This window comes from Notamacropus eugenii, chromosome 6 (assembly GCF_028372415.1).
Source record: "Notamacropus eugenii isolate mMacEug1 chromosome 6, mMacEug1.pri_v2, whole genome shotgun sequence".
In the NCBI taxonomy this organism is placed as follows: domain Eukaryota; kingdom Metazoa; phylum Chordata; class Mammalia; order Diprotodontia; family Macropodidae; genus Notamacropus; species Notamacropus eugenii.
Genome location: NC_092877.1, coordinates 374,579,624 through 374,600,184, shown reverse-complemented (window position 1 = coordinate 374,600,184; position 20,561 = coordinate 374,579,624). Strand labels below are relative to the sequence as shown.

At 41.3% G+C, this 20,561-nt stretch overlaps 1 long non-coding RNA gene across 1 annotated transcript; it reads right to left on the bottom strand.

Moving 5' to 3' along the window:
• Positions 1-766: 766 nt before the first annotated feature.
• LOC140510248 (uncharacterized) lies at positions 767-5,798 on the bottom strand. The gene is made up of 2 exons (XR_011969163.1): positions 4,665-5,798; positions 767-3,752 (listed from the first exon to the last, which is right to left on the bottom strand). It is a non-coding gene; the product is annotated as an uncharacterized lncRNA (long non-coding RNA).
• Positions 5,799-20,561: the final 14,763 nt, after the last annotated feature.

Sequence of the window (20,561 nt, the reverse complement as noted above, 5' to 3'; positions counted from 1 at the left end):
CAGTAGATGGTATTGCCCTCTTTGGGAACCTCTGAAGGGACTGAAAAAAGAGACTGTACAGTAAAGGTGACAGACTAACCCCAGAGCTACACCTCTACTTTGGTGAGTGAAATCAGGTTAAGTAAAGACCCTTCAGGCATGAATTCCCCAAAAACCCTTCCTGCCAAAGCTAAAATAACTATCTCCCTCAGGCAAATAAAATGCTTCAGGATGGAGGAGAACCACCAAAGTTCTGGTCAGGCAACCTGGTGTACCCCGCCCTTCACTTCTCCCTCACCACCTCTTAATGTTACATCAGCATCCTTCCCTTAAATTCCATATTTGGTAACAAAAACCCTCATTGGTGAGCAATGATCCTTTCCATGTTCTTTGTTTCTGGGGTAGATTCCTGTGGTTACACTGCATGTCTGGTTTCCCAGCCAATGGAAAGAGAGGCTAGTGGGCTTCCATGTTAGGGACTATATAGTGCTGTACTCTGCTCTGCTCAGGTGCACTCCCTTGCTGACACCACCCATGGTCTTGTGGAAGTGCCCCTTCTCATGAGATTGCAATAAATTCCTTTTTGCCTTCTAGTTTGAGAAGCTTCTGAATTTAATTTGAGTAAGGGTTACTGTATCCCACACATTTGGGCAACAAACAATTTACACTGAATTTATCAAATATGATTTTAGAAACTGGGGAAGAACAAAGCAAATTGAGGGAAATGTAGAAGGATTTACTTTCTCCTTTCCCTCCCTCTCTTTCCAAAAGGATTGATGTTCACATCTAGATTTTACTATTCTTTTTGTTTATTTTATACTTCAATCAAACATAAAAGTCAGTCAGTAAACATTTATTAAGTGCCTGTTATGTACCAAGAGTTATATGTCATCTGCAGAGAGACAGCAATATTCCCCAACTGGCAGACATCCACTTTGTTTCTATTTCTTTGCTGGCACAAAAATGCTGCTATAAATATTTTGATGCATATAGATAGACCCTTTCTTTTTCTCACTGACTTTGGGACATTTCCTAGCAGTAGAATCTTCCAGTCAAAAGGTAAGAACATTTTATTTTATGCATAACTCCAAACTGCTTTCGGAGATTGTTGATCCAATTAATAGCTTCACCAACAATGAATTAGCATATCTAACTTCACCAAATTGCTCCAACATTGGCTATTGTTTTGATGTGCATTTCTCTGAAGTGATTTGGAGTGTCTTCCCACCTGGTTGTTATTTCTTCTTTGGGGAATTGCTTGTCTGTTATCTTTTGACCACTGTTCTAATTAAGAGGCTTCTGGTCTTATTTAATTCTTTTAGTTGTCTAACATATCTTGTATATCTAACTTTAATCAGACTACCTGATACAAAGATTTTCCCCAGGTGTCCATTTTTCGTCTTATCCTAGATGGGCTAATTTTATTATGCAAAAGTTTTCAATTTCATGTAATCAAACTTACCTATTTTATCTCTTGTAATTGTCTCCATGCTCTTGTTATGTTAAGAATTTATCTCTTATTCGTTGTTGTAACATATATGTGATCTGCTTGTCTTTTAATTTTTGTCTGGTATTTAATATTCAGGTCATATTTGCAGTTTCAATTTATTGTGGAATATGATGTAAGATATGAGTATGACTAATTTCTGCCACACAGCTTTCCAGTTTTCCTAGGAGTTCTTATTAAATAGGGAGTTCTTTCCTAGGTAATTTGTTTTCAAGTATATTGATCACTGGGTTAGTGATTTTGATTTATTTTGATTCATTTTTATTCTTCCTTTTCTAGCCTGTTCTGTTCCATATAGAATAATTGACATACTTTTTTCTATTTTTTAACCATTGCCAAATATTTTTAGTGAATGTTGTTTTATAACATAATTTGAGGTCTGAAAATGCTCTCTCCCTCTTTCATTCTTACATTTTAAATTATTCCATTACTATTCTAGATCTTTTTTTCAACAGATTAACTGTCATTATTTTATCTCTCTGTAAAGTATCCCTTTTTTAGTTGATCAAATCTGTAGATTAGCATTAAATTTGTAAATTAATTTTCATAATGTGGTCATTTTTATTACATTATTCAACTTATGAACACTGAATATTCTTCCAGTTATTTAAATTGTTCATCACTTTCCTTATGGAGTGTTTTGTAAATGAATATATACATCGTGTGTGTGTGTGTGTGTGCGTGTGTGTGTTAGTACAAATGTACTAAAATTGAGTGAACTTTGGAAGATTGACTTTCAAATATTTTGTGCATTTTGTATTTATTTTGTGTTGGATTTCCTTTTCAGTTTTTGCTTCTTAGATTGGAGATTATTATTATTTATAAATGTCATTGATTTTTGTTGGTTATTTTATAGCCTGCAATTTTTGATGAAGCTATTTTCAAATAGCTTTTTTGCTGACTCCTTAGCATTTTCTAGGCAAATCATAATTTTATCAAAAGATAGAGACAGTTTTCTCCTTTTTGCCTTTCTTTATGTCTTTAATTTTTTTGCGTCTTATAGCTATTGGTAGCATTCCTAAAACTACGTTAAATAATGAAGGGAGGAGTAGGAAAAACTTGCAGGAAAATACCATGCCACTATCATCAGTGCCTGTGTTCCCACCATGACAAACCCTGATGAAGTCAAAGAAAAATTTTATGAAGACCTAGAGAACCTTATCGTCAATGTGCCAAAAGAGGACAAGCTTGTAATTCTGGGTGACTTTAATGCTTGAGTAGGCTCAGACTACCAGAGTTGGCAGGGAGTCCTAGGGAGCAATAGAGTTGAAAACAGCAACAGCAATGGTCATTTGCTGCAGAAGACTTGTGCATTGCATGACCTTCCCATCACCAACACTGTCTTCCATTTACCTAAATGCAAGAAAACTTCATGGATGCACCCTCGCAGCAAACACTGGTATCTAATAGATTATGGGATTGTAAGGAGAGGAGACAGACAAGATGTGACAGTAACAAAGGAATGTGTGGTGCAGACTGCTGGACTGATCATAGACTTATTCTTTCCAAGTTAAATATTTGCATTCATTAGAAGCGTCGCCCGCAAGGCAAAATGAGTACCAGAAAAATTAATATCAACAAATTAGAGCTCTTCTCTGAGCATGAACAGTTTGTTGCTAACTTGGAGGGAAAGTTGAGCCAACACACAGTGGCAACAGTGCAATAGCAAAGGAGTGGGTAGTGTTCAGAGATTTAGTGTACAGCACTGCATTTGCTCATCTGGGTCAGAACACTCACAAACACCAAGGCTGGTTTGATGAAAATGATGGGGAAATTCAGAAGCTGCTAAATGAAAGATGAGAACTCCATAGGATTTACTAGCAGGATAGTTCATCCACCTCTAAGAAGGTAGCATTTAATTCCATCAAAAACAAAGTACAAGCAAAGCTTAGTGAGATGCAGGATTCCTGGTTCAGTAAGAAGGCAGATGAAATTCAGTTTTATGCTGATAGTAAAAATCCAAAGGCTCTTATGATTCCCTGAAAGCTATTTATGGACCAAAAACCTATGTTGCCTCACGACTACTCAGTGCTGATGAAGCGGCATAGATTAGTAATAAGGACACGATCCTAGAGAGATGGGCTGAACACTTCCATAGTGTTCTCAATAGACAATCATCAATCAATGCTGAGGCCACTGGCATTCAACCTCATGTTGAAGTCAATCCCTCCTTAGCTGAACTTCCAACTGAAGAATAGGTTTTGAGGTCCATTAGGCTCCTTTTGTGTGGCAAAGCACCTGGTGCTGATTCTATTCCAGCTGAGATCTGCAAGGTAAAGGGACCATTGCTCATACAAAAGCTGACTGAAATTTTCCAAGTTATATGGCAAGAGCAGGTTATCCCCAGGAGTTCAAGGATGCTACAATTGTCCATCTCTATAAGGTAAAGGGAATAGATGGTCCTACAACAATCACAGGGGGATCTCTCTCTCTTAGTCATTGCAGGCAAAGTTCTTGTAGAGTCCTCCTTAATAGGCTGATCCTTCAACTGGAAGATGATTATATGCATGACAGCCAGTGTGTCTTCAGAAAGGGCTGAGGAACAGTTGATACGGTGTTTGCTGCCCAACAATTCCAGGAGAAATGCCAGGAGCAGAATAGGTCTGTACACAATGTTTGTAGATCTGACCAAGGCCTATGACACTGTTAGTTGTGAGGGCTTATGGAAAATTATGTCAAAATTTGGTTGCTCAAAGAAGTTCATCAATATTTTACGTCAATTTCATGATGGCATGTTTGCCCAGGTTCTGGATAATGAACAATGCTCTCATGCCTTCTCAGTTACCAATGGAGTGAAACAGGGCTGTGTGCTTGCTCCCATGCTTTTTAAAAGCATGATGCTTTCAGCCATGTTGACAAGGATGAACACTGCATCAAGGTCAGCTACCTTACTGATGGCAAGTTCTTCAATTTGAAAAGGCTACAAACCAAGATCAAAGTGGAGGGAGTATTGGTGCATGATTTTCTGTTTGCAAATGATTGTGTACTCAATGCAGCCTCTGAAGCTGAAGTACAACAAAATATGGATCAATTCTCTGCTTCCTGTGCTAATTTTGGCCTAATAATTAACACCAAGAAAACACAGGTGCTCCATGAGCCGCCACCACACTATCCATACATGGAACCATCAGTTACAACAAATGGAGAAGTTTTGAAGGCTGTGGATAAGTTCACTTACCTTGGTAGTGTACTTTCTAGGAATGTACACATTGACAATGAGGTTGATGCACACATTGTCTGAGCTAGTTCACTGTTTGGAAGGCTCCAAAGAAAAGTTTGGGAGAGAAGAGGTATTAGACTGACTACCAAACTGAAGGTCTACAGAGCTGTTGTGCTGACCTCATTGTTATATGCTTGCGAAACATGGACAGTCTACCAGTGCCATGCCACGACACTGAATCACTTCCATTTGAACTGTCTTAGGAAGATTCTGAGGATCACCAGGCAGGATAAGGTACCAGACACTGAAGTCCTTGCTTGAGTTGAACTGCCAAGTATTCAAACTATGCTTCAGAGTGCAACTCTGATGGGCTGGCCACGTTGTTCAAATGCAAAATGTACGCTTGCCAAAAAGACTATTTTATGGAGAACTTGCATGGGGCAGGCGATCACATGGTGGACAGAAGAAGTGATAAAAGGACACTCTCAAGGTCTCTCTCAAGAACTTTGGATTTGACTGTGCAACATGGGAGATGCTGGCACAGGACCGCTCAGCATGGTGTGCCCACATCAGAAAGAGTGCTGTGCTGTGCTGTTTGAGAGAAGAAGAATTGAGACAGCACAAAGTAAACGCAGGATGCGCAAATGTGAAGTATCCGCCCCAAATACCCACACAGACTGTGCCCCACCTGTGGCAGAGCATTCCCAGCGCCCCTTGGTCCGATCAGCCACTGTATCTTGGTGACGTCATTGTGGTCCTCTCTGAAGAGGGAGGACAAAGCCATGGCTAGCATTCCTCAAAGGGTTAGATAAGGAAGGGAGGAGGGGGGCGGCCTGCCTCCAGTGTTTACGGGGAGAAGCTTCATCGCTGGATTGTTTGTTGGGAAGCGTCTGCTGCATCAACAGGAAACATCACCTTTTCTCTTCAGAGAATCATCCAAGGGGTGGATCTAAATGTGCAGGATCAAAGGTTCTTCTGACTGTAAAGAGGAAGACGCGATGAAGAAGCCCGCGACCTGGGTTGGGTTGATGGAGACTTTAGAAAGGGTTAATAAAGCAGAGGGAACGTGGTGCGCATGCGCTGTGCGTGCGCGGGCGCTCTGAGTGTGTGCGTGCGAGTGCTGTGCGCGTGTGTACGTGCGTGCGCTGTGCGCGTGAGTGTACGTGGGTGCGCTGTGCGCGTGAGTGTACGTGCGTGCGCTGTGCGCGTGAGTGTACGTGCGTGTGCGGGCGCGGGCGCGGGCGCCACATTCCCGGTTTACTCCCGTAGCATTGAACGTACTGTCCAAGGTAAGGCCCTTAGACGGGCGCTGGGCCGGAAGTCTGTTGAACGCACGATGTCGAACTTCCTGCTGAGTTTCCCAGGTTCCCTTCGGTGGCTTCATATGCCCTCACAAAGCATGGAGGCTCATTTGCATATTTCTGTCATTCCACCAATCGCGTCGGCGTCGCTGATTGCTCTCCTTTCCGGTACTCCGCTCTTCCGGACTCATCTCTGCACGTGGCGGCGCCGGCTCGGCCAGGTGTTTGCCGGCAGCAGGTGAGTGCCGAGCGCCCCAGGGGCGTCGGGGGCGCCCTCCTCGTTCCCCCGAACTCCGGCTCCCGACTCCGACCCGATCCCTTCCGCCCTGTCCGCTGTCCAGGCTCCACAAGCACTGTCCTGACGGAACGGGCCACACCAGAGGGGCCTCCCGCCAGGGGAGGGAAGGGGAGAGCTGGGAATCAGCCTTGGGGGCTGTGGAGGTGCATCTCCCGTCTCCATGCCTTTGAACAGGCTGTCGCCGTGCCTGCCCTCCTCCTTCCTGCCTTTTGAGAATATTGCTCTTCGGCAAAGCTGGGCTCAGCTGCCGCCATCCCCGTTCTCCTTAGTTCTCCTGCCTCCGTCAGGTACAATGTTCTTACTTCATCTGGGTGTATTTTGTGTATTCCCCAGCAGACCAAGGTTCCTCGTGGCCTTGTTTCAGTTAAATACCTCCAAACTTTCCCGAGGAGAGTGGATGACCTTTTCTTCTCTAAGTCCTTCCACGTTCAGGAGGTGCTTCCTCCATGCCCCCCACCCTGCGCTGGCAGAAGAGGAGGCTGCCTCGCTAGAAAGGCTCTCAGCTGGCCCAGGCTCCCCGCAGCTCCCCCAGGGCCATGGGGACCCCAAGATCCCGCAGGTTCCGGGGGCAGGTGCCCCAGGTGCTCCCTCACCAGCCCCGCCCCTTGGCAGCTGAGTTAGGGTGTCAGCCACTTAGACTTCATATGGGAATGTTTAGCAGAGTGAGGTTTCAGGTTCTGTTGAGGCATTTTCTCACGTTCAATAGCTAGAGGAGGGATTTTCCTTTAACAGTGGATAGAGAGCTAACCTGCAAGCCAGAAACACCTGAGTCCCAGTCCTGCCTCTGATACAGGTGGCTCTGTGTCCCTGGGCAGGTCACTTAGCTTGGACATCTCCAACTCCGTAGACATCTTAAATTAAACATATCAAATCTGAACTTACCATCCTTCTCCCTTCCTTCTGAGTTTATCTCCAATTTTCTGGCATAGATCCTGTTTGTATGTAGTTAGTTTCATGTTGTCTTCTCCATTATATTGTGATCTTCTTGAAGACAGAAACCGTTTTTGCCTTTCTTTGTATCTGTAGTATTTAGCACAATGCCTGGCATGTAATAGGAATCTAATAAATGCTTATTGATTTGACGTGATTTAATTTCTCAGTGGTCTAGGCAAGGTCAGTAAGATCCTTGAGTTGCAGAGAAGGTGCTGACCTACCTTGATAGTGATAATCCTTTAATATAAATTTTGGACTTTTAATAAGGGTTAGATGGCTTGATGAAGAGCCTGGACCTGACAATCTCTTTGTTCTCTGAAGTAAACTCAGAGAATATCTTTTCCTATGTAAACAAAGCCATATGGGGCTGATTTAGCCTTCCTTGTGAGACCCTTAACTCTCGACACTATCCTGAATAACAGGAATTTTTTTTTATCTTGTGGACATATACTATATTATGACATATTAGTGATAAAGAAAACTCTGAGTTATAATTTCAATCAACACCTTCTCAACTCTCTTATCTTATTGTATTTACAACCTATCCAATTAAGAAATTCCTTTCTTGTATTATAGTTAATCACTCATGAGACCATAAATCTTAAGGACACGGACTTTTGGATTGTCCTAAGCAGATTTGAGCCTGGTCATTGTTGTATTAGAAGTTTTTCTGGCTCCATGATCATGTAACCACTAACTTTAAGGGAATAAACAATATCTATACAGTCTATTTGTTTTTTTAACCAAACTTTCAGGTTGACAGTAGATGGAATTCCTATTAATGGTTCTCAAAGTATGGTCCAGGGACCACTTGGAGTCTTTTAGACCTTTTTAATATCAATCAATAAGTATTTATTAAGTGCCTACTGTGTGCCTCGTGCTGTGCTAAGTGCTAGGGATACATTCAAAGGTTAAAGATAATCCTGTCCTTAAAGAGCTTACTATCTAATGGTGGTGATAGGACACAAACACTTATGCTCAATCAAGCTATATAATATGCCAAATGAATTTGAAATAATCAACAGAGGGAAGGTATAAGAATTGAGGGGATTTAGGAAAAGGCTTCTTACTGCCCATCAACTAGAGTTCATACCCCCTTGGTTGGCATTCAAGGCCTGCCAGAATAAGTTGCATGGTAAACTATATCCTAACATTATCTCATATTATGACCTTCCATATACTCTAGGCTTCAGGCAAACTTTCCCTCTCCAGAATACACTCAGTTCACTCTTACTTTCATTTTTTCCTCTCTTTCTGGAATGTCCTTCTTGGTCTCCTTCATCTATTGAATTTCTCCCCATTCTTTAAAAGTCTAACTCATATTCTTCCACTTCCACAAAGCATTTCCTGATCCCCATCCTTCTTCCTGTCACATAGCACATTGAACCTCTTTGATGCACTTACTATGTAATATTTTGCATTACAGTTACCTATGCATGTCTTATTCCTAGACTATGTAAGTCTACAATATGAAAGCGGGGATGGTGTCTTGTCTAAATGTTTTCTCCACCCTTCTACCTTGTATAATGTACTGTATACAGGAAGTACTTAGTTAAAATTTGTTAAATTTACTTTACAACCATGTAAAGTAAGTTGTTTTGATGAGGGTCAGGAAAGGTGCAGGAACCACTAGAGATCTCTGGCAACCTAATCTGGAAAGAATTCATTGGCCTCAAGCAATCAGGTCAACTAGGCAAAAAAGTTTATTATTACACCTTTCAGCAGGCAATAGTTCTTAGGGAACCTGCAATTTAAAGGAGTCAAAGATAAAGTTTACCTACTCAATAAACTTCAGCAGTCCCCTATCACCTACAGTATCAAATTTAGAATCCCCTGTTTGTCATTCAAAATCTTTCATAACCACCTGTCTCCCCATCTTTCCAGTTTTCTTTCACTTTACACACACTTTTCCTTCCAGTGACTCTGGCTTCCTTCCTTGATATTTCTCAAACAAGATAGTTTATCTCAAAACTGGGCATTTTCATTGGCTGTCCCACATCCCTGGAATGCTCTCCCTCCTCATATCTATGGCCTGGATTTCTTCAAGTCACAATTAAAATCTCCCTTTCTATATCTTCATTCTAATGTCATCCTTTTGTTGATTATTTCCAATTTATCCTGTATGTACAAAATGACTAATACAGAAATGTTGTACATGATTGCACATGTATAAACTATATCTGATTGCTTATCATCTCAGGGAGGGAAGTGGGGAGGGAGGGAGAGAATTTGGAACTCAAAACTTTTTTTTTAATGTTTAAAAATTGTTTTAATATGTAATTGGGGAAAAGTAAACTTTTATACGTGTGTGTATATGTGTGTGTGTGGGGGGGTGTGGGTATGGGTGTAGGTGTGTGTGTGTGTGTGTAGTTGAAGGGTTAGGGTTAGAGTCACAGTCATACATGTATGGATGGATATAATACATAATTGTTTCTATGTTGTCCGTCCCATTAGACTGTGAGCTCCTTAAGGGCAGAAACTGGATTTTATCTTTCTAGGTATCCCTAGTGCTTAGCACAGTGCCTGCCACAGAGTAGGTGATTAATTAATACTTGTTGAGTGACTGATTAAATAAATAAATGTAAGAAAGAAGGGACATTTAATAAATTAAGCAAAACTCCAAAACTAGAGAAATGAATACCAAATAACCTCTGTTAAAGTAGATTAAGTAATTAAGCTTTACTAAATCTTAATAAAAGTAGATTAAGCAAAATAAACACAGTAATGTTAGAAGATGAACAATAATCTTTAAAAAAAACAATGTTAGAGACAAACAGAGGAACATATAGACATAATTTTATTACATTAAATGTTAATGGAATAAACAATCTATTAAGATAAAGTTTTCCTACTAGGTAAGTAGGGTAGGCATATTGGATATAAATATCCAATGTTCTTATATTAGATTGTGGGGCATATTGAATACCCCACAAACTGTTGCTTGTATGAAACATACCTAAAAAGTAAAAATGTAGCAATTTTAAAAGAGGAACTAGAGGAGAATAACAAGTGAATGAATTGCAATTATGCAACTAGAAAAATAAGCAAAAAAACAAAACTCAAAATAGAGATAAGTAAAGAAACTACATTATACTGAAAGGAACTGAAGTCAATAAACCAATATCAATATTAAACTTATATTCTCCAAATGTCCTTAGTCAGTCAGTGTATAAAAGAAAAATTAACTGAGTTACAAAAAGACATACAGTGATACAAAACCAACAAGGAACTTCAATGTCCCTCTCAGTTTTCAACAGATTTCACAGAAAGACAAATGAGAAAATATGACACTAAACAAATTGCTGTAGAAACTAGAGTTAAAACACAGCATCTTCTAACATGGAGAACAAAAGAACACAGATATTTCTGAACACCATGTGGTAGCTTTTTCCTAACCATGTATGAGAGCAAAGACATAAAAACAAATGTAAATGGACAAAAATAGTTAATTTTTTTCTATAGAACATAAGACAATAAAATTAGAAACGAAAACAAAAGACAAAAACCAAAATGAAGACTTAACAATAAAATCCTAAATAATGGTGGGTCAAAAAAATCATAGAAAAGTGAATAATTGTGTAAGAAGTAATGAAGAAACAATATGCCAAAATTTGTAATATGAAGCTAAAACAATCCTCAGAGGAAAAATTATGTCCTTACAAATATACATCAACAAAAACAAATAAGGAATTTATGAAATGAATATGCATTTTTAAATTAGAAAAACAGTTAAATGAACCTAAAATAAGCACAAAACAGATATTAAAATTTAGAGAGGAAATGAATAAATTTGAAACAAAAAGTAGAAGTTATAAACAAAAACTAAAAGCTAGTTCTTTGAAAAGACTAATAAAACTGATAAAACTCTTGCCTAATCTGATTATAAAGAAAAAAAGTAGAAATCAAACCCATAAAATAGCAAATGAACAAGATTAAATCACAGCAAAACCAAAACAAATAAAAACACTAATCAGAAATGTGTCAAGAGTTATGTACTAACAAAACCAATAATATCAAAGAAGTAGAAGAATACCTTCAAAATGTAAAAATGCCCAACCTATCATAGACCAAATAGTAAGCTTAAATAACCCAGTCTCACATATGGAAATAGATACAGCTATAAAGGAACTATCAAAAGAAAAAAAAAAACTTTTGGTCTTTTATGAATTCACAGGAGAATTCCATCAAACTTTTAAAGGACAGTTAATTGCAATATATCGCAAATTATTCTTAAGGATTGAGAAATAAAGTCTCATTATGATATGAAGTCCTAATACCTAAGCCAGGGAAAGATAAAACATAAAAAGAAAACTGTAATATAATTAATGAACATTGATTCAAAAATTCAAACAAAATACTATCAAATAGGTTTTTGGCTAATTAGCGCATGCTATAAGATGATTCAGTCTTGTGTTTGTCCTTCATTTTCGAAGAAGACCATGACATCAGAGAATTGATGACATGACTTACACTTGACTTTGTTTTGAGTGAGGGAGGGCTGTGCAAGGTCCCCAGCCTCACTTTTTCCTCCTGAGTCATCTGAATTCAGTGACCAGATACTCATCAGGATGACTGGAGATGGCCCAGGATGCAGTGGGAGACATTGCCCTTTTTCAGCTAAGGCCTCTTCAGATATTCACTTAGAGTAAGGTGACACCCATTCAGTGAATAGGCCTCTTTAAGAAGTAATCAGGGAATGTCCCCTTTAATGAGCAAAAGGAAAACATTTAAGTAAGTCAAGTTGGGAGGGAAAGAGCAACAGTTACTACTGATAATCACTCTGAAGCCAGGAGGGTCCAGAAAACACATTAAATGGAGTTTGGGCAGGGACCTATTTTTGTCCAATCTATGGGCTTCATAGTGCACTGGGTTTAAGGTTTTGGGAAAGACAAGAAAAACAGAAAAGACAGAAGACAGAAAAGAAGGAAGGGAGAAAGAGAAAGGAAGGAAAGAAGAAAGAAAAGGAAGAAAGGAAGGAAGGAAGAAGAAGAGTCTACACCCTAGCTGGAGTGCACTGTTCCCTCCCAAAGCATCAGGACCATGGACAGCTGCCTCCCGATATTACACTGTTCCCAACAACAGCAGGACATGGACTCTGAGAAGAGACATTCTGGCCACCACTAAGCTGTATTCTATGATTAAAGGTCTGATTCCAAAGGCCAAGTCCCTCTGGGATAAAGTGTGTTCTTTATTTGTATCTGGTTAGTGGGTCCAATGGCTTTCTTAATTTCACTAATTTATGAACAAAGAACAAACAGCAAACTGTTTCCATGTTTCTTACCAAATTTTAGCAGGGACCACTACCACCACTAGGAACTAAAGAATGGGGGGGGGGGGGGCACTTCAAGCTGAAACCATAGTAGGAATTGGTTTCCTGTCTTGGGAAGAACATTAGAAAGCACACATCCATGTTCTCTTGAGGGATTCAGCCCCAAGTGTCCTGAAATATGTATGGTGAACCTACTCATAAGAGGCTGGAAAGCTGGGGTGGTTATATCAAGGAAAGAGGGTAGTTTGCTATTCCCCTCCTGTCTTCACACATATACCCCCTTTTCTCTGACTTGGATCAGTCTTCACCCCTTAAAAAGAACCCATAGTGCTCCTACCCATTTTGTGCCCTGTCCCTTCTATTTATTACTTCTAGTCAAAAGAATCATTTTCACATTGTGACTGTCCCACTTTAGTTCCTGAACAGTCATTTAAGTCCTTGAGTCTCAGTTTTCCTCATCTGTGAAAAGGGCAGGTCGGGCTCATCTAGATGGCTTCTGAGGTCCCTTCCAAGTCTTTCTATGATCCTATGATCTTGTTCTTGCTTTGTCTGTTTCTTCAGCTTGGCTTTAATGTCTCCTGTCCTTTCCTGTGTATACCTGCTCTGCAGTCCCAACTAAAGGCTAATTATCCTTGAGAAATTCTAGCTCATCCTTCGCTGTGTCCTGCACATTGGGACTCCTTTTCCAAATCTCTGTCCCATCTACTGTCTCATTTCCTGCTTCCAGTGACCACAGACTTCCCTGACATGTTCAGGACTCCTACAAATCAGGGAGTAGATGGGTAGATTCTGATGGAGCAGGTCGTGTAGACATAGCTGACTCTCTATCCTCACATACACTTATGTCTCAACCTTGATCACCATGATCTGCCCTCCTCCAAACCCCAATGAACAAGTAAACAAGGATCTAGTGGTTCAGAAATTAGTGCGTAACAGTCTCTCACTGAACTTTGGGCTAGTTAGAGTTCCTTACACACCCACCCACAGATGGAAAGTTGGTCCAGTTACCAATTGTTTTGATGCCGTGAAGTACTGATGTATCAATTCTGGGAACAGAATAAAAGGGGAGAAAGAAAAATAATTAGATACTGCCTGGGATCCTTCTCATTCTTGTGTAGGGCAGGATTTCCACAAGTTCCCATTGTGTTTGGTACTGAGAGAGCAGCCTCTATGAATTATGGCACATGAAGTCAATTCATAGAAATGCGCCCCTATAATTGTTGTATGATTCTTGATGTCTCAGCCAACCTCTTTTCTGACAGAAACACCCCCATATCAATTCAAGTCAGCAGATATCTAAGTGACTTGTATACACAGCACTGATTTAGGTGAAGGAGATGTACAACAGAAAAGCAGCCCCTCTTTCCAGAGACCATCCAATTTACTGCAGATAAACACAAAGTCATTTGAAGGACAAGGAGACTAGTCATGGACAACTCCAAAGCATCCCTGTCCTTAACGAGTTTATATTCTTAATACAAAAAAAAAGATGTTATTTAGTAAGAAACTACTAGAAGAAAAGGGGCAGCTAGGTAGTGCAGTGGATAGAGCACCAGTGCAGGAGTCAGGAGGACTTGAGTTCAAATCTCACCTCAGACACTTGACACTAGCTGTATGAGCTTGGGCAAGTCACTTAACCCCAATTGCCTCATCTTGGGTCATCTCCAGTCATCTTGATGAATATCTGGTTACTGGATTCAGATGGCTTTGGAGGAGAAGTGAGGCTGGTGACCTGCACAGCCCTCCCTCACTCAAAATAGTCAAGTGCAGGTCATGTCATTATTTCTCTGATGGCATGGTCGTCTTCAGCAGCAAAGGATGAACACACTTGGGCAGCTAGGTGGCACAGTGGATAGAGTGCCAGGACTGGAGTCAAGAAGATTCCTCTTCCTGAGTTCAAATATGACTTCAGACACTTACTAGCCGTGTGATCCTGGGAAAGTCACTTAACTCTTTGCATCAATTTCCTCATATGTAAAATGAGCCAGAGAAGGATATGGCAGTCCACTTCAGTATCTTAGCCAAGAAAACCCCCAATAGGTCACAAAAATTTGGATACAATTGAACAACAACATAACAATAACATAACACATAACCATCATTTAACATTGATATTCTCCTGATGATGTAAAAGGATATACAAAATTCCCTAAAAAATTGAGTTGCAATTGATCCAAAGGGCAATGGAAAGTCCCACTGTGAGCACAACTATATGGTGCAGCAAATTTACCAGGATAATTGAGAAAGGGGGCCAATGGAAACAATGCCTGGCATTTCCAGAGTTATTAAGTTACCTGAGTATTTTACTTTATTTGTCTAATTTGATCTTCACAACAACCCCATGAAAGAAGTACTAAATAAGGAAACTGAAGTATCCTTCAAGGGAAAGAGACAACTTGAAATCACCCATTTAGTAAATGTCAGAGATGATATTTGAATCCAAGCATTCTGGATTCTAAGTCTAGGTCTGCTCTACATTATCTGGTACATTGTTAAAGGCAAATATGGTTGACCAGAAAAGTAGATAGGTCAGTAATGTACCGAGAACAAGGAATAACATGAATAATAATAGTGGTGCCAATAACAATTATTTATATGGAGCTTTAAACTTTTCATATATGATCACATTTTATCCACACAACTACACTCTGAAGGAGGTTCTCTAAAGGAGTCCAGGACACTGAGGAAGACCCTTACACAATGATATGGACAAAAATTATAGAGGGTATGATAGCACTATTGATTATAATCAACACCATGGAAGGACCACCATCCTAACGAACTCCTGTGCCCTTCCAAGCATTTAGACTTTAAATATCTGTATCCCCCATGTTTCTCAGCCCTCCCAGTCCTTTCTGGCACCCATTCACTCCAAGGATCTCTTTGTGATGTCCCAGGGACTGAGGAGCCAGTAGTCAACTCTCCAGGTCCTCTTGCGTTTCTGAGAGCTTTCGGTTCATGTCCTCTACTCTTGGGAAGGGAAACATCTTTGATATTGAAGCTCCTGGCTTCAAATTTTCCATTTTCTAGAGGAGGGAGAAGGAAGAAATCGATTTTAAAGTTTTCAGTACTACCATCTGAACCTCTGGGAAAGGACTATGTGAGTGAGGAAAAGCAATGTTCATTGTCTTTACTCTGAATGTTTGAGGGGGGGGGGGGGTGTGTGTACATAAATATGTACTTGGGGTCACTAGATGTCTATACACAAAGAGATGGAGATGGATGGATGGATAGACAGACAGATAGATAGATACATAGACAGACAGTTAGATGGATTGACAGATAGCCTGACAGGCAGATGATAAAGCTAGATACATATACATTTGGCTACATATAAATACAAAAATTTGTATTAATTGTTACAGATATTATGTGAATATGGGTACAGACAAAGATTACAGAATTAAAAAATTTTAGGGTTGGGAGAGATCTCAGTAGACATCTAGTCCATCATGTACCTGAAAGGAATCCCCACAGTCACATATGTGACAAAAGGTCATTGAACATTTGATTAAAGACCTCTAATGAACCCACTACTATCAGGGGCAATGTATTCCACTTTTGAATGGGTCTCATTGTTGGAAAGTTTTTCTTAGTAGCAAACTTAAATTGATCTCTTTTAAATATCTACACATTGCTCCTGGTTCAGTCCTCTTTGGCCAAACAGAAGATTGATCCCTCTTGCACAAATCAACCCTTCTAATACTTTTAAGATGATTATCATGACCCTCTTGATCTTCTCCAGTCTTAACATTTCCAGCTCCTTCAACTCATATGTGGACTCAAAAGCCTTTGCTGTCCTGGTTTCCTTCCTCCAGACATTCTACTACTTCTCAATGTCCTTAAAGTGTTGTGTCCAGAACCTAACACAATATGCCAAAGTGGTTTGACCAGCATGGAATACAGTGAGAATATCACCTCTTTTCTCACTGTCTTGAAACAAAGGATGGAGGAGTAGATGGAGTGTTGGACTTGGAGTCATAAAGACATGAATTCAAATCTTGCCCCCTACACTTATTGGCGAGATGAGTCACACTTCCTTGACCAAAGTGTGACTCTTCACCCCCGATGTGGAAAGGAAAAAGTGACTTGTTCATTCTACTTTACATGTTGGCTCCAAATCCTTGCCCTCTCTCCATTCCTGTCTCCCCTCCCCCTGTTCAGAAGGCAGGAGAGGAGGAGATAAACATAAGAGCACTTCAGTCTTTTTTTTTTTTTCAGGGATGAGGGAGGGAGGGTGACCAGAACTAGAAAGACAAAAGATTACTTGACTCTGTTCTTATGGTGACTCCATTGCATCTGGGAAGTGCAAAACCTCTTCCTTTTCATAGGATGAGAAGGATCTGGTTTTCATTCCTGTCATCCTCTCTTTCTCTTGTTTGGTGGTCAACACTTTTCTTGTTCCTGGATCAGTGAGGTGCCTTTTGCTAAATTCCTTTCCTGGCCTTAGAGGATCCTTAAACCACCCCCTCTGGCCCAGAGTGAATGTTAATAGTAGCTACTTATCTCTGGGCCAGCTACCTGAGCGTCTTTCCCTCCCAGGTAGATTATTATTATTATTAATGAAAGGGGCCATCCCTGGACTCATTTCTTAAAGGTGGACTCAGCGTATGGGCATTACCTCACTCCAAGAGAGAACTTGGAAGGACCTTAGCTTCAAAAAGGCCCAGGTCTCCCACTGCCTGCTGGGCCATCTCAGGTCTTCCTGACGATATATGGCCTCTAAACCCAGGTGGCTCTGGGGAACAAAGTGAGTCTGACGACATTACACAACCCTTCCTCACTCAAATCCGATTCAATTGTAAGTCATGTCCTCATCTCCCTACGGGTTTGGTGCACAAGGAGAAGGAAGGAACAAACCCCACCGAGAATCTGTGTGGCTAATATGCCTTCCTGGCTACAGGAGTCTGGGGATCCGGGTTCGGCCCGGCAAATGCCATGTACGCAAGGCAAAAAAGATTTGTTGTCAGTTCTCTGCGCCTGTCTATTCCAGTCCCCCTGAATGCAATTATCAAGAATGAAACAGTGGAATGGGGATGGCAGGGGTGGGTGTGGGGGTTGTATGGAGATCCGAGAGGTTCAACGCAGGGCAAGGATGTGGGCTCTATGCGAGTCAGAGCAAAGAGCGTCCTGTGGCAAATCAGTGGACGTGGGTTTAGGGTGAATTGGAGACTTTCGGAGTCTGCACGGGATTTTCCCTGTGACTGGGAACATGAAGATCTTGGCTTCTGTTAGGAGAGGTGCAATGCTGCCTTTAGTCTCTGGCACAGAATCTCAAAAAGCGACCCAGCAACGCCGCCTTGTGGGGCTCCGAGGGGGTTGCTCTCTCTCAGGGGTCCTTCTTGGGGCAGTCCTAGGCTACCCGCCCGCGCTTGAAACGGTGACTCGGTGTTTTCCCATTCAGCTGCTGGCATTCGGAAAGTGATTGAAAATGAGAAAGTCTCTTGAGGACCAGCGGTTGTCATAAGCAAAACACTTAAGAAGAGAGCACTGCAGGGATGAGGGTGGAGAGGGTAGGGAGAGATGAAGAAACAGTGGGAAATCAACATCAAACACACACAGAGTCAGAGAGAGAGACTTTGAAAGAAGGGGTACTTGAGCTGGTAACCAGAATTTGCTGTCTCTAGTCATAGCAGGAGGTGTTCCAGGTCGGGACAGAGTTATGGGCAGTGGGAGGTTGGGAGCAGAGAGTAGTGATGCCCAGAAGGGGAAGAAGCCCAGAGAGGACAGTATGAAGAAAGAGGTGGGGTGTGTCCATGTATCCATGCTCACAGGATTTTTTGTCAGTGGCTCCCCCGCCCCCAAGGATATACCCCAGAAATGAATCCAACTCATGGCACTGTCTTCCGGAACTCCCAGCCGGTAGCACTTTCTCGAAGGGGGAGGGGGATCTGCTTGGCGGAATCCTTGCCTGCTCCCTAACTCTTAAAACGATGGATCGGTGTCTTCCCCTTCACCTTGCTGGGGTCATGCTTAACTGGAGTATTCCTTACCCGGCGCCGTTTCCCATTTCAGCCCCTCGACTTGGCCAGTGTCTTGTTGGTACAAAAGGGTGATATTTGCCTGAAGTAGTGTTGGGGAAGGCAAAGTTCTCGCCCTTGCTGGCAATGGGGGCACTGAGAAACAGAATGCCAAGGACAGCGGTAGGGACCAGCGGGTCAATAGAGGGCAGGAAACACTAGAACCTCGCCGAGTGTGTAGGAAGCAGAGAAAAATGGACAGGTTGGGAAGGAGGGCAGGGGGACCAAGGCGGAGTGGGCGGCGACGGCCGCAGGAGACAGCGGGTTTGTAAGAAAGTGTGAATGAAAGTCTCTTAAGCACCTGCAGTGGTCGTAAGCTCGATCGACTTTGCAAGAGGGAGAAGTGGAAGGGAGGGAGGATACCAACATGGAGGCAGAGAGACTGCGAGAGACCAACAGAGAGAGAATCTGACAAAAGCTATGAGTGAAATACGGAGCTTCTTAATGAGGAGAGACACCCCCCCCAGGAAAACAAAATGGACCGCAGAGCGTAGGACTGTTGGTTCAGAGAGACACTTGAAAGCCGGAGGGACCACCAAGATGCTGGAGCAGATTCTCTTCTGCTTCAACTGCAGTCAAAAAGACCAGCATAATGGCCTAGCATCCAATTTCTTCAAGGAAATGGGTAATAAGGTCGAGGCAGAAAGAGCATGAAAGCAGAGAATGTGATACGGAATACAAAGGAGGAAACAACGACGAGAAAGGTTCGAGAAATGATGGAGACTGTCAGTCACCTCCAGACAAATAAATCAGGGGAGCCAAAGGTAAATGGAATAATACTATTTTTTCAGTCTTGTCCTCTCGCCTCTGCCCCACCCCGTGGGTTTCTTGCTTGCTGTTCTTAAATCTTATATTTTTGCTTTTGGCCTTTTCTTGGGGGAGGGAGGATCTCAGTTACTAATACGAAACTGGCATCAAACTGCATATGGTCTTCAGGGAGAAGAAAGGGAGATTTGGATCGATGGAGGGAGAGAATCAAGCTGGGACTTCAAATAAATGACTGTTAAAAGTTCTCTTCTATGCAAGGGGTCAAAAAATGTCAGAGAAATAGTACAAGTGGTGGAGAAAAAATGAAAGAGGAGGAAAAGGGGAACTTAGGTATTAAATATTCTCCTTTTTGCCATCCTCTTTCTCTCCTTTCCAGAATTCACAGAATCCATCCTTCCTGGTAGGTCAGGCAAAACATATTTCTACCTTAGAAAAGTTGCCTTCTCATTAAACTATCCCTTCATATCCTTTGGCTATTTACCAATAGGGAAAGTGTCCTATTAGCGATTTCACTACATTCCTTTCCATATATACTTTAGGTAAGAGACCTTTATTTATTCAATTGCCTGTGAAATTTTTTCTCCATTTTCTGCTTCTTCTCTTAGCCACAAAAAAAAAAACAACAAAAAACTTTTTCATTTCATGCAATGAAAATCATCCCCTTTACACCTCACTTTGGTTTTTCTCTCTTTCTTCCTAAATTGTTCACCTACCATCACCTACCACCTACATCTGACAGGTGCGATCTTCTGTGTTCTCCTAATTTTCTTCTAAATTCTCCCTGTATTTCTAGATCACATTTCCTTTTGGACCTTATCTTGATAGACGATCTAAGATAGTAATATCTACCCAGTTGCTGCCATACTGCTTTCCAGTTTTCCCCACAATTTCTTAAATCAAATAATGAGTGCTTTTCCCCAAATCTTAGGTGTTTAACACTTGTCAAATTTGTTAGAATCCATCTGATTCTAACCCTAAGTGTGGTTGTGATATTGACTTGGCTGTTGTCAATTGTATGTCTTCTGTATTCCACTGATCCACCTTTCTTTTTGTTAGCCAGGACCAGACCATTTGGATAATTACTACCTTATTCTACAGTTTAAGATCTGGTACTGTTCAATTTCCTTCCCTTCCATTTGTATTCATTGTTTCCTTTCATATGCTTGACTCTGTTTCCAGGGGAATTTTATTATGGTTTTCTCATTTATATTCAGAAGGGAAAGTTTTCCAATGCTGAGTGGCTGGCAAGGGTGGCTGGGCATTCAGTGAGGGAAGTAGGCAGACCATCCAAGATGGCATGAGTGAAATAGGGAGAAGGGAGGGAGG